The following is an 11,276-nucleotide window of genomic DNA, read 5'->3' on the forward strand; positions in this document are numbered from 1 at the left end:
CAGGCATCCACTCTTGATCACTGCTTGTATACGCCAACAGGGGCAGCTCAACTAGTTTGGGGGCTCTAAGCAAACCAAAAAATTGGGGCCTTATGGCATTTACTATATTTAATTATATAAATCCTAATTCAATGGTAATGTACTACACATTTAGTTCCAAACCTAATTCATTGATAATGTACTACACATTTAGTTCAAAGATAGATGTTCCTTCATAGAACAAGAAGAACATCATGTTTACTCCATATTGTTGAAACTGGAACATATTCCCATACAAACTAGACTACTAGAGCATCCACAAAAGTTATAGCCACATCATAATTCATAAATGAAAAAAAAAACTTAACAAATGATTCACTACGGTGTTCAATTTATTGGTATTGACATAATGAATATTAAAAAAATTAACCCCTATTAAGTATTAACCGTAATAGATAATCTATTAATCTGATAATCAGATTCACATATTCATAACTCATATAATGGAACTATTGGAAGGTCCGAAAATTGATATACAATTATACATATAACATATATCAAACATAAGCCTAATAAAATAATGGAGAAATAAGAATCAACAATGGAGAATCAGGTTATCAAAGGAGGAAGTCAAGAAGAACATACCATTTCATTGTTTCAGACTTTCAGTTCCTATCTTATTGTCTTCTTAAGGATAATTGACAACCTTGAAGTTTTCAGTGAGGAAGAAGAAGAATCGAGAATCAACTAATTAAAAATGAAGACTTGATCAATATTCAATCGATATTGTAGATTGGTAATGGTTGCTTCTTCCGAGATAGAGAATCATAGAAAGAGAAGCGGAGAAGGAAGATCGGAAGAAGAAGAAGAGTAGACAGTCGCTTGGTTGATGTTTTCTTCTATGGCATGTGTGAATACCGAATCACTAATAGATATTTGGCTTAAATGGGCCCCATTAGATTTAGGGACCCTAATCCCTTGCTTAATTTTTATTGAAGTAAAGTTGGCCCTGTACGCCAAACGCAAGTTCACCTTGTCTACATAGACAACGGTAGCAGTACAAACATATTGTATGAACATTGATTTAGGTAGTTGCCCACCTCCTCTAAGGAAGGATTAAAGCCTCCTACAGGTGGACAACAGGCTTCATAGAGCACAACCTATGGTTGTAACGCCCACAGATCCGGGCTAGTCAATTTAGAGACAATAAGCATCAAAACTGAGTTTTTTATGGAAGATTATTTAGAAGGATTAATATTTTCCTAGTTTTAGTATATGTTACAAGGGTTCTGTACATATAAAGAACGCCGAAATCCGAGTTATAACGAAGAAGTTATGACCCGTTGAAGTTTTTCGGCAAAACCGGCATGGCACCGGTAGGCGTAAATAGTGAATATACAATGAAGGACTTTTTAGCCTTATAAATCTAAACAAAATTTTTAGTATACTTTAAACCGAGAACATACAAAAAAAGAACGCCCAAATCTGACTTCGTATGAGGAAGTTATGAATTTTCTAACATTTGACATAACAGTGCACGACTCGAAACTCGAATTTTAGATCGAGCTATTTTTGGCCTACGCGACCTAAATGAGAATTTAAGATCTTGTTAATAGGAACTCAACGGTAAAAATACAGACGAAAACGGACTCCGTATGTCGAAGTTATGAATTTTACGTAGACAGTTAACAGTATAATCTCCTTGTACTGTTAAATTTAAGATCGGTCGAGAATTAGCCGACGAAGTCAAAATGAACGTTGTAGATCTTATTTTTACCTACGCTTGGATATAAAGAACGTCGAAAGCTGAGCTCATATGCAAAAGTTACAGGGTTTAGAAATCGGCAGGGTGCTGCTGCAAAAGGGGTGATGTGGCACAATCTTGGTCATTGCTTTCTCCCCAAGGCTTGCCACTAGATGGTGACATGTGGCACCAATTTCAGCCATATTTCACCCTATAAATACAACCCCTGCCACCCTCATTTCTTCACACCTCCACTCTTCTCTCTCTACTCTCTCTCTCTAAACCTCCCGAAACTCCCCTAGCACTAGAAGAAAGCCCCGGAGCGCTCGACGGCTCCGAGACGAAGAGCTTTCGGCTCGGAAGTTCTGCCCCTGCAGAGTCTAGTTTCTAGCCAAACCCCCTCGTAGGTAAGATATGCCTACCTGATTTTTAATATAGCTTTTATTTAAATATAGTAACGTTATTAGGACCTTATAATAATTATTTGAGCTATTGTTATGGGTTATATAAGTGTCGTTATAATATCTTTTTAACCACTCGCGGTATGGAGAATCCGGTTTGAAGGCCAGCCTGAGTTGTTGGATTTTAGAAGTGTTATATGCCAAAATGATCCTGCCCTCCGGTGTTTCATGTCTGGCCCCTGTCTGTACATAGTGGGTGAAGAGTATTGTTTAACGCTTATATAATAGTAATAATAGCTAGACTATTAATTAGTCTCGTTGAACATTAGACTAAACTTTAGTGGAAATGATACCAGGGGTTATCAACGAAAATTTGTTTTAAAGTAAACGAAGTGTTGTCTGAGTAGAGAGTCACCACCTTTGCAGGTGAGTGCATAATCCCTTTCATGAATTTGATTTTAATACAAGTATTGATTGAAGTATTAATTATATGTTTATGTGCGAATTAATTGATGTTGCCTGAAATACGTGTTAAAGAACATACCTGATTATATATGATGATTTAGGATAAAGAGTAAACCTAAATTAATTATGAGAAATTTTGGGTAGTATTTTCTTACGAGTACGTGTGAGTTATACTCAGCGAATAGAACTTTAGTATATGTCATTGATCCGGGAGCATGGATTAGACATAGTCATTGTCCCTAGTCCGAGAGTATGGATTGGACATAGTCAACTGTAATTAATCTGGGAGTATGGATTAAGACATAGTCAATTGTCCTTAGTCCGGGAGCATGGATTAAGACATAGTCAGTTGTCCTCAGTTCGGGAGTATGGATAGGACATAGTCATTTGTCGTTAATCCGGGAGAATGGATTTACACAGACATTTGTCCCTAATCCGAGAGTATGGAATGGGCACAATTGTTGATCCGTGAGCATGAATTAGATCTGAGAGTATAGGTTAAGTAACACGTAAAATTTAAGGTCCGAGAGTACGAATAGTCTCGTTGTGAGGATTAACGGGGTGGGGTAAGAGTTGCTTATATATATATGGTGAAATTGTATATTTTGTGAGCACTAAATTATATATATGATATAACATTGTGGAATTGAAATCTCTGTGTACTCACCAGGTTTCCCAACCTAACCCACTCAAGCTTATTTGTATCACATGTGTCGATACGAAGTTACATTACACTGAGAGATTAAAGAGATGTAGATCACTAGTGTAAATGAATGTAAGTTCTATTTATGCTTATGTTTTTGTATTGACAATGACATCCCAAATGTTTTAAAATGAATAAAAATACATTTCTTCGGAAATGTTTTGATAACATATTTATCATGTTTTACTGGGAACAAATTACGCAATATTTTCACTAAAAGAGGTACTCTGATTTTTATAAAGCATAAAAAATCAGTCTTTTCTGGCCGTGAAAATGGAGATGTCACAATGGCCGCTGGGCACCATACATTTACCACCTACCTTGGTCAGTCACGATGGGAGGGATAAGATCACACAAACGATCAAATTTTCCATGATGCGCCTCCCAACAGGGCACAACATCTTGCTCGGGTGACCGACGTACTTCTAGTTGCATGCCATACATCAAAAATCCATGGTACTGTCAAGTTTATCACACACGTTGGGTCAAACGCAATAGTTGCCATTAGCCCACGAGCACACCATTGCCATCAAGTCATTGCCGCATCAAAGCTGGTGCGAGCGCCAAAAAAGTTAAGAGAAGATTTCCCAACAGAAAAGAACATCATTCACCCAGATTACCCATAGCAAACAATTTGAATATGTGCCAACCTATTGAAAGAAGCAAAGCTAAAGCTAGTCTCCCTCGTGATGCGTCACTCCATGGTCTTCATGTGGCAACCTACTGATATGACAGGGGTCGATCACAAGGTCGTTGAACATAGCTTGAACATTCTCTGGGGGAGCACCTCCATCAAGTAAAAAAAGAGGGGGTAAGCGGATGATAGAAGCAAGGCAATCAACACAGGGGTGGAAAAGTTGGTGGATGTAGGCATCATCCAAGAGGCAATTTTCCTACCTGTATAGCAAACCCAGGAATGGTAAAGAAGCACGACAGATCATGGCATATGTGTATTGACTACTCCGACTTGAACAATGCTTGCCTAAAGGAACATTACCCCCTCCCGGAGATAGATCAAAAGGTTGAATCCTAAGACGGAATCCAGTTCAAGTGTTTCCTCGATGCCTAAAAGGGCCACCATCATGTCCAGATGAAAAGAGAAGATTAGGAGAAATGGCCTTTCATACTGATCATGGCACTTTCTGCTACCGGAAAATGCCATTCGGTCTCAAGAACGCCAGGGCAACATACCAGCGCGTGATGGACAAAGTGATAATGATACTAGGTTTCGCCAAAGGAAAATAAAATTGTTAGAAGCAAAGTGCTGCCCGAGTTTGGAGTCATCATTTTAACAAGTGAGTGCATATTTTCTTACACGAACATGATTTTAATACAAATATTAATTAAAGTATTAAGTATATGTTTATGTGTGAAATATTTGATATTGCCTGAAATACGTGTTAAGAGCACATATGTCGATATATGATGATTTAGGATACAAAGTAAACCTAGATTAATTAAGATATATTGGGTAGTATGTTCTTATGAGTACGAGTGAGATATACACGGAGGGTAGAACTTTAAAATTAGTCATTAATCCGAGAGCATAGATTAGACAAAGTCATTCGTCCCTAATCCGAGTTTATGGAGTGGGCATAGTCATTTGTCATTGATCCTAGAGAATGGATTAGACATAGCTTATCTGGGATATATATATATATATATATATATATATATATATATATATATATATATATATGATATAACATTGTGGGATTGAAATCCCTATGTACTCACCAGGTTTCCCAACCTGACCCACTCAGTTTATTTGTATTACAGGTGTCGATAAGAAGCTACATTACACTAAGAGATTAACAGAGATGTAGATCATTAGTGTAAATGAATGTAAGGTCTGTTTATGTTTATGTTTTTGTATTGACGGTGACATCCCAATGTTTTTAATATAAACATAATACATTTCTTTGGAAGTGCTTTGATAATATATTTATCATGTTTTATGGGAACAAATTCCGCAATATCATTCTTTAAAATGGATACTCTGATTTTTAAATAAGCATAAATAAAATTTTTAAAATGACTGCAAATTTGGGGATGTCACAGTTGGTATTAGAGCATTAGTTTAAGTGAACTAGGAATAAGAATTTATTTCTAGACTTAAACTTTGAATGCTAAGCGATGATCGTGAGGAGTGTGTCTAATATATTTTAGGAAGTACACCTGAATAAACATAAACACTAACTTGTTTAGGAAAGATGACTAAAATGATTTGATGTGCCAAATGATTTGTGATGCTTTATGATGCCATTATTTGATTGGATCTATGCTCTGTTGCCGACCGGATCTGGAAACTTTATGTGTTCAGATTTCTAAACATTTAATTACGGTATTAGAATTGGCATATAACTTTTCGAAATGATAAGGAGATTTATACGTCTATCGTAAATAAAGCTTTCTCTATCTTAATTCTCGTTACTACACACCGAACGTCTGATTTGGTGTATAGATCGACATGGTGAGAACTCGAAGTAGGCTGGGAAATGGTAACCATCAGCCTGAGCCACGAGTGATTGAGTGTGCACCAGAGGTAGCAGCTGCACCTATGCCAATCACGATGGCAGGAGTACAAGCAATGATGCAGGTGATGTTGGATCGTCAAATGGAAGAGACAAGGCGTCTACTTCAACATAATAAGGATGAACCTATTCTGCCTATCGTGCAACCTGAACTGAATGATGAACTGTCGGAGGAGGGAAATTACAGTCGTACAGTGAGTCAAGTTGAACCCCAAGTGGTTAGACGAAATAACCAGGATAAAGGAATTGAAAGGAATGGATGCAAGTATAAAGACTTTACGACTTACAAACCCTCAACTTTTACTGGGAAAGAAGATCCAATCGGAGTTATGGACTGGATCTCTGAGATGGAGCTAGCTTTCATAACATCTGGTTGCAAGGGCAAGCTACAAACAACTTATGTTGTGTGTCAGTTTAGGGGTGGGGCTGTTCGTTGGTGGAACACTTTGGGAAGGATCATAAGCTCCAATGAGCCACTACAACTAACATGGGCAGAATTCTTGGTACACTTTAAATGCAAGTTCTACTCAGCCCAAAACATGCTAGAGCTGGAAAACCAGTTTCTGACGTTGAAAAATGGCAACATTTCCATTGATAAGTATACCAATGCCTTCACAAACAAGATGTAGTTTGCATTGCGCATCGTCCCTGACGATCTAACAAAAATCGATAAGTAAACAAACGGACTACCATGGGAGTACATTGTGCCAATACACCATGCACCTACTATTGAGGCAGCCATCTAGGTTGCTAAGTTTGTTGAAGAAATGATTAAAGGTAGAACCACCAACAAGGTTGAAGTTAGCGAGAAGAGGAAGTTTGAAGGGTCGTCGAGATCCGACAAGAAAAATAGGTTCCTGAAGTTTAATCCCGACAACAAGAGGTATGGGGATAGCAATGGAGAAAGTCGATGTGACAAGTGTAGAAGGAAACACATTGGGAGATGCTCTAAGGAGGTGACCTGCTTCAAATGCGGGAAGACTAGTCACTATGCTGATGAATGCACAAACAAGAGAGAAGTTTGCTTTAAGTGTGGTGAAGAAGGACACTTCAAGAAAGACTGCCCAAATAGGGAAGGAGCTACAAAGCCAAACATACCACCAGAGCCAAAGGCAAGAGCATTCCAGATGATCCTTGATGAAGCAGGTGACAATGCAAGGGATTAGGAGTAAGGGTCTATAAAGTAGCCATATAAATAGTATCATATGGTGTAGCCTAATATAAGAGGCATAGTATAGGGTGAACTTGAATATTATGTAATCATTTCAAGAAATGATATAAACCCTAGTTATGTTACCCGATGTGTTAAATGACTATGTGAAATACTTGTATGGTGAGTTGGAGAACTGCGAGACAATACTTAGGACGAGTATGAGTAGGCGAGGAAGGTAGTAGAGGCCTATACTACCAGAAACACATGACTCACACTTGGGTCATGGAAAGTCACAAGGTTACCAAGGCGCTAGTAATTGATTTCATTTTGTTCATGTCTGTCATTATCATCATTTCGGTAATGACTAAGATGATTGTTATTCCGACCCTAGTGGTCATATTAAATCGAATCCGAATAAGATGATTATGTTATAGGACAAAGGAGTTATGAACCTAGGATGAAAATATAAGGTATGGAGTCATTATACGAGCCTTGTTTCATTGATAATTCTGGGACGTAATCATCCTAAGGTGGAAATAATTGTAACGCCCGCAAATTCGGGCTAGTCAATTTAGAGACAATACGCGTCAATAATGACTTTTTGATAGAAGATTAACTAGAGTAGATAATCTTAACCAAGTTATAGTACATGTCACAAGGATTCCCTGCATATAAAGAACGCTAAAATCCGACTTATAATGAAGAAGTTATGACCTGCCGAAGTTTTGCGACAAAACCGGCACAACACCGCGCATCGTAACAAGTGAGTTTGTGATAAAATACTTTTTAGCCTTAGTGATCTAAATGAAAGTCATAGAATACATTAAGTTGAGATCGTGCATATAGAGAACGTCCAAAGCTAACTTCGTTTGAGGAAGTTATGATTTTTCTAAGATTTTGCATAGCAGTACACAACCTAGAAATCGAATTTTAGATCAATCGATTTTTAGCTGACATAATTTAAACGAGAATCGAAGATCTCGTTGATAGGAGCCCAACGATATAAAGACAGATGAAAACGGACGTCGGATGACAAAGTTATGAATTTTTAATTGACTTTATCTGTGTAAGCCTATTAAAACATAACTTTAAAAATAAAGTCAAAATTAGCCGACAGAGTCTAAATGAAAGTTGTAGATCACGTCACCACCTACGCATGGATATAAATGTTGGATAAGGTGTCTAAGTCCATAACTATTTCGGGTCAGTACTTGACCCGACCCGGCATGGTCCATTTGGGTTGCATGGCACCATGTAATTGGATAGACTAAATGAGAGTAATAACACTTGGAGATTATTAATATATTATAAGTTCTAATATATTAATAATATTATTTGATTAGTTTGATCAAGAATTAATTTAGAATTAATTAAGTGATCAAAGGATAACTAATTAAATATATGGGTTGATTATGTAAATCATTCATATCTTGTATAGTGGGCTAAGAGGCTCCATGGATTATCAAGTTGGGTTCCACCCTTAGGATGCTCCATGGATGCTCCATGGGAGTTACAAACCCATGGGTCATGGAAATGAAGAGTCATGACACATTAGGGTTTACATGGTGAACCCTAGATGTGTCAACACAATATAAGAGTCCCATTCTCCACCAAAATCGGCTACACATAAGAAACTAGAGGGCTTGGCCGATTTTAAGAAGTGTGTATTCTCTCAAAAGTCTTTCCAAGAGCATTTGGTGTTGTGTGAAGCATTTGAGGCATCACACTTGGGGTGCTAGGCTCACAAGGTTTCAAGGAACATAAGCAACAACAAGGTAAGTTATTCTATCTTTCATTCAAGTTAAAATTGTTCCCCATGTATGCTAGATAGGAATATAACCTTGGAAATTCAACTTTGCATGATAATTAGACAAACATAGATCCAAGGTTATTAGGGTTGCATGTACACTTAGGAAGTGTTAGAATGCTCAAAACCCATCACTGGTATCAGAGCCTAGGCTTGTTTGTTTGTTATTTGTGCTAAAAAGTTGAAGAAAGTCGGAAAACTTGATGTCTGACTGCTGGAGTCGTCGAGTCCATTGGGGGACTCGTCGAGTTCACTTGTATCTACAACCTACTCGTCGAGTAGGTTAATGCACTCGGCGAGTAGGGTCGACAGAGTGCAGATTTTCGACTTTAGTTGCTGGAAATGGATTAGAAACATTACCCTAAACTATTTTGGTACTTGAAAACTTTTTTTAGATGGTGTAATGTCTTGCTAATTCATTTACAACAACTAGTTATCAAAATTACAAAGTTTTAAGTGTAGTTTTGATTCATGAAAGTGCTTATGTTCATGTTCTTGATCTTATGATGTTTAGATGATCATAGGAATTATTTGTAACCTATGTGGTAGTTTAATTCTTGATCATAATGTGTTTTAATGGTATCCATAACTTGTCCTCAAGTTATGGAAAACCAAAAGTCACTTGAGTTAAAAACCATTAAAAGAACACAAGAGTTAGAAAAATGAAGAGTCTTCATTTTATTACTCTATTAAACTCATAAGTTACAAGAAATGAAGAGTTTTGAAAGTTTACAAAACTTGCCCTCAAGTTTTGGAACAAGTAAAGTCAAGTTAAAACTTTAGTTCCAACCCTTAGAATTTTAAAAGTTAAAATTCAACCCTTATACTTATATTATTATGATTTAATAATTATATACATATATATATATATATATATATATATATATATATATATATATATATATGTATGTATAAGAACAAAGTTGTCTTACCGCTAGTACGCCTCATTCACGAAACAGCCTATAAAATGGCAACTTAGTGGGTGTCCACTCTCACCCACCGCTTGCTTGACCGGTGGAGGGTCGTTAGCCGAACGGGTAAGACAATGACTTATAAATTCTCATTAAAAGTATGATGAATATTATAAAGTAACTAAATGTTTTATTAAATTCCCAATCTTAGTTACTTTAGGAAAAATGTGAATAAGGTGCTAATCCATGAAATTACACTTTACACTTTTTGTAAGTCGTTGGTGGAGAGTGCGTGGTTAACCGGCACACTAACTTGGACTTAACAAGGTAGGTAAAGGGTGACTTAAGGTTTATTATAGTATCGGTGGAGCGTGTGTGGTTTACCGGCACATCAATTGAGTGATAAACTTTAAGAGTACCAAGTGATTTGCATGGTTACTTCACACCTCGTTTTGTGATCCTCGGTATCCCAGTCACAAAACTTGGAGGGCACACTCAAGATTGAAACATGCCTTTGAAAAGTTCATTGAATCTCAAAGAATCTAGGAATTTCTAAGAACCAATCAAAAACCTAATATCTAATATTTCGGTTTTCGTGGTGGAAATTGGTGAATCGTCATTCACCTACCTTTCAAATATGTTATAGCTTGGATTACGGCATACCTCTTCCAAGTTATAATATATTGTGATTGGATCCTAGCCTTAATATTGCATTTGGGTGTTTTATTAAGGACTCTCCTAATATCTAAACTAATCTTGTCCATTTCTTTCAGATGTCTTCAAACAATGCTGCTTCTGGCTCTAACCCTAATAGCTCCTTTACCCTTACGAACTTGTGTGGGAAAGTCACTTTTGATGGATCCAACTTCAATGAGTGGATCCGAAACATCAGGATGATTACCCGCTACGAGGACAAAGAATATGTCCTTGACAAGGAGCTTAAGGAGATTGATGAGACCACTGCAACTCCTCAGGAGATCGCTGACTTCCAGGCACATGAAAGGGATGCTACGAAAGTGGCATGCATCATGATGGCCACGATGACAGCGGAACTCCAAAAGTCTTATGAGGATTTCTAACCTTATGAAATGCACCAGGATTTGATGGAAAGATACCATCAAAGTGCACGACAAGAGAGGTATGAAATCATCTGCTCCATGATAACATCCATGATGAAGGACGGGGAATCCGTCATGAGCCACATGCAGAAAATGCAAAGGTATGTAGATCGTTTGCTGAAGCTTAATGTGAACTTCCTTGAGGAGCTTGCAATAGATATCATTTTGCACTCCTTACCATCGTGCTATGATCAATTCCGCATGACATATCACATGAATATGTAACACTGTAAATTTCAAAATAATTTTTCACAATTTATAAAAACATATCTCATTAACTTTCCATAAAAACATCAAGTTTAAATCTCAATTCACATTATACAAAATCCCAAGATCAATGTATATCAAAAATCCCATGCGTGTGTACAGATCAAGCCGGCGCCTTCCCACGGTCATCGCTAGTACCTCAAACAACAACACTAACACTGTAAGCATAAAGCTTAGTGAGTTCCCCAAAATAC

Source organism: Lactuca sativa, chromosome 6 (assembly GCF_002870075.4).
Source record: "Lactuca sativa cultivar Salinas chromosome 6, Lsat_Salinas_v11, whole genome shotgun sequence".
Classification (NCBI taxonomy): Eukaryota; Viridiplantae; Streptophyta; class Magnoliopsida; order Asterales; family Asteraceae; genus Lactuca; species Lactuca sativa.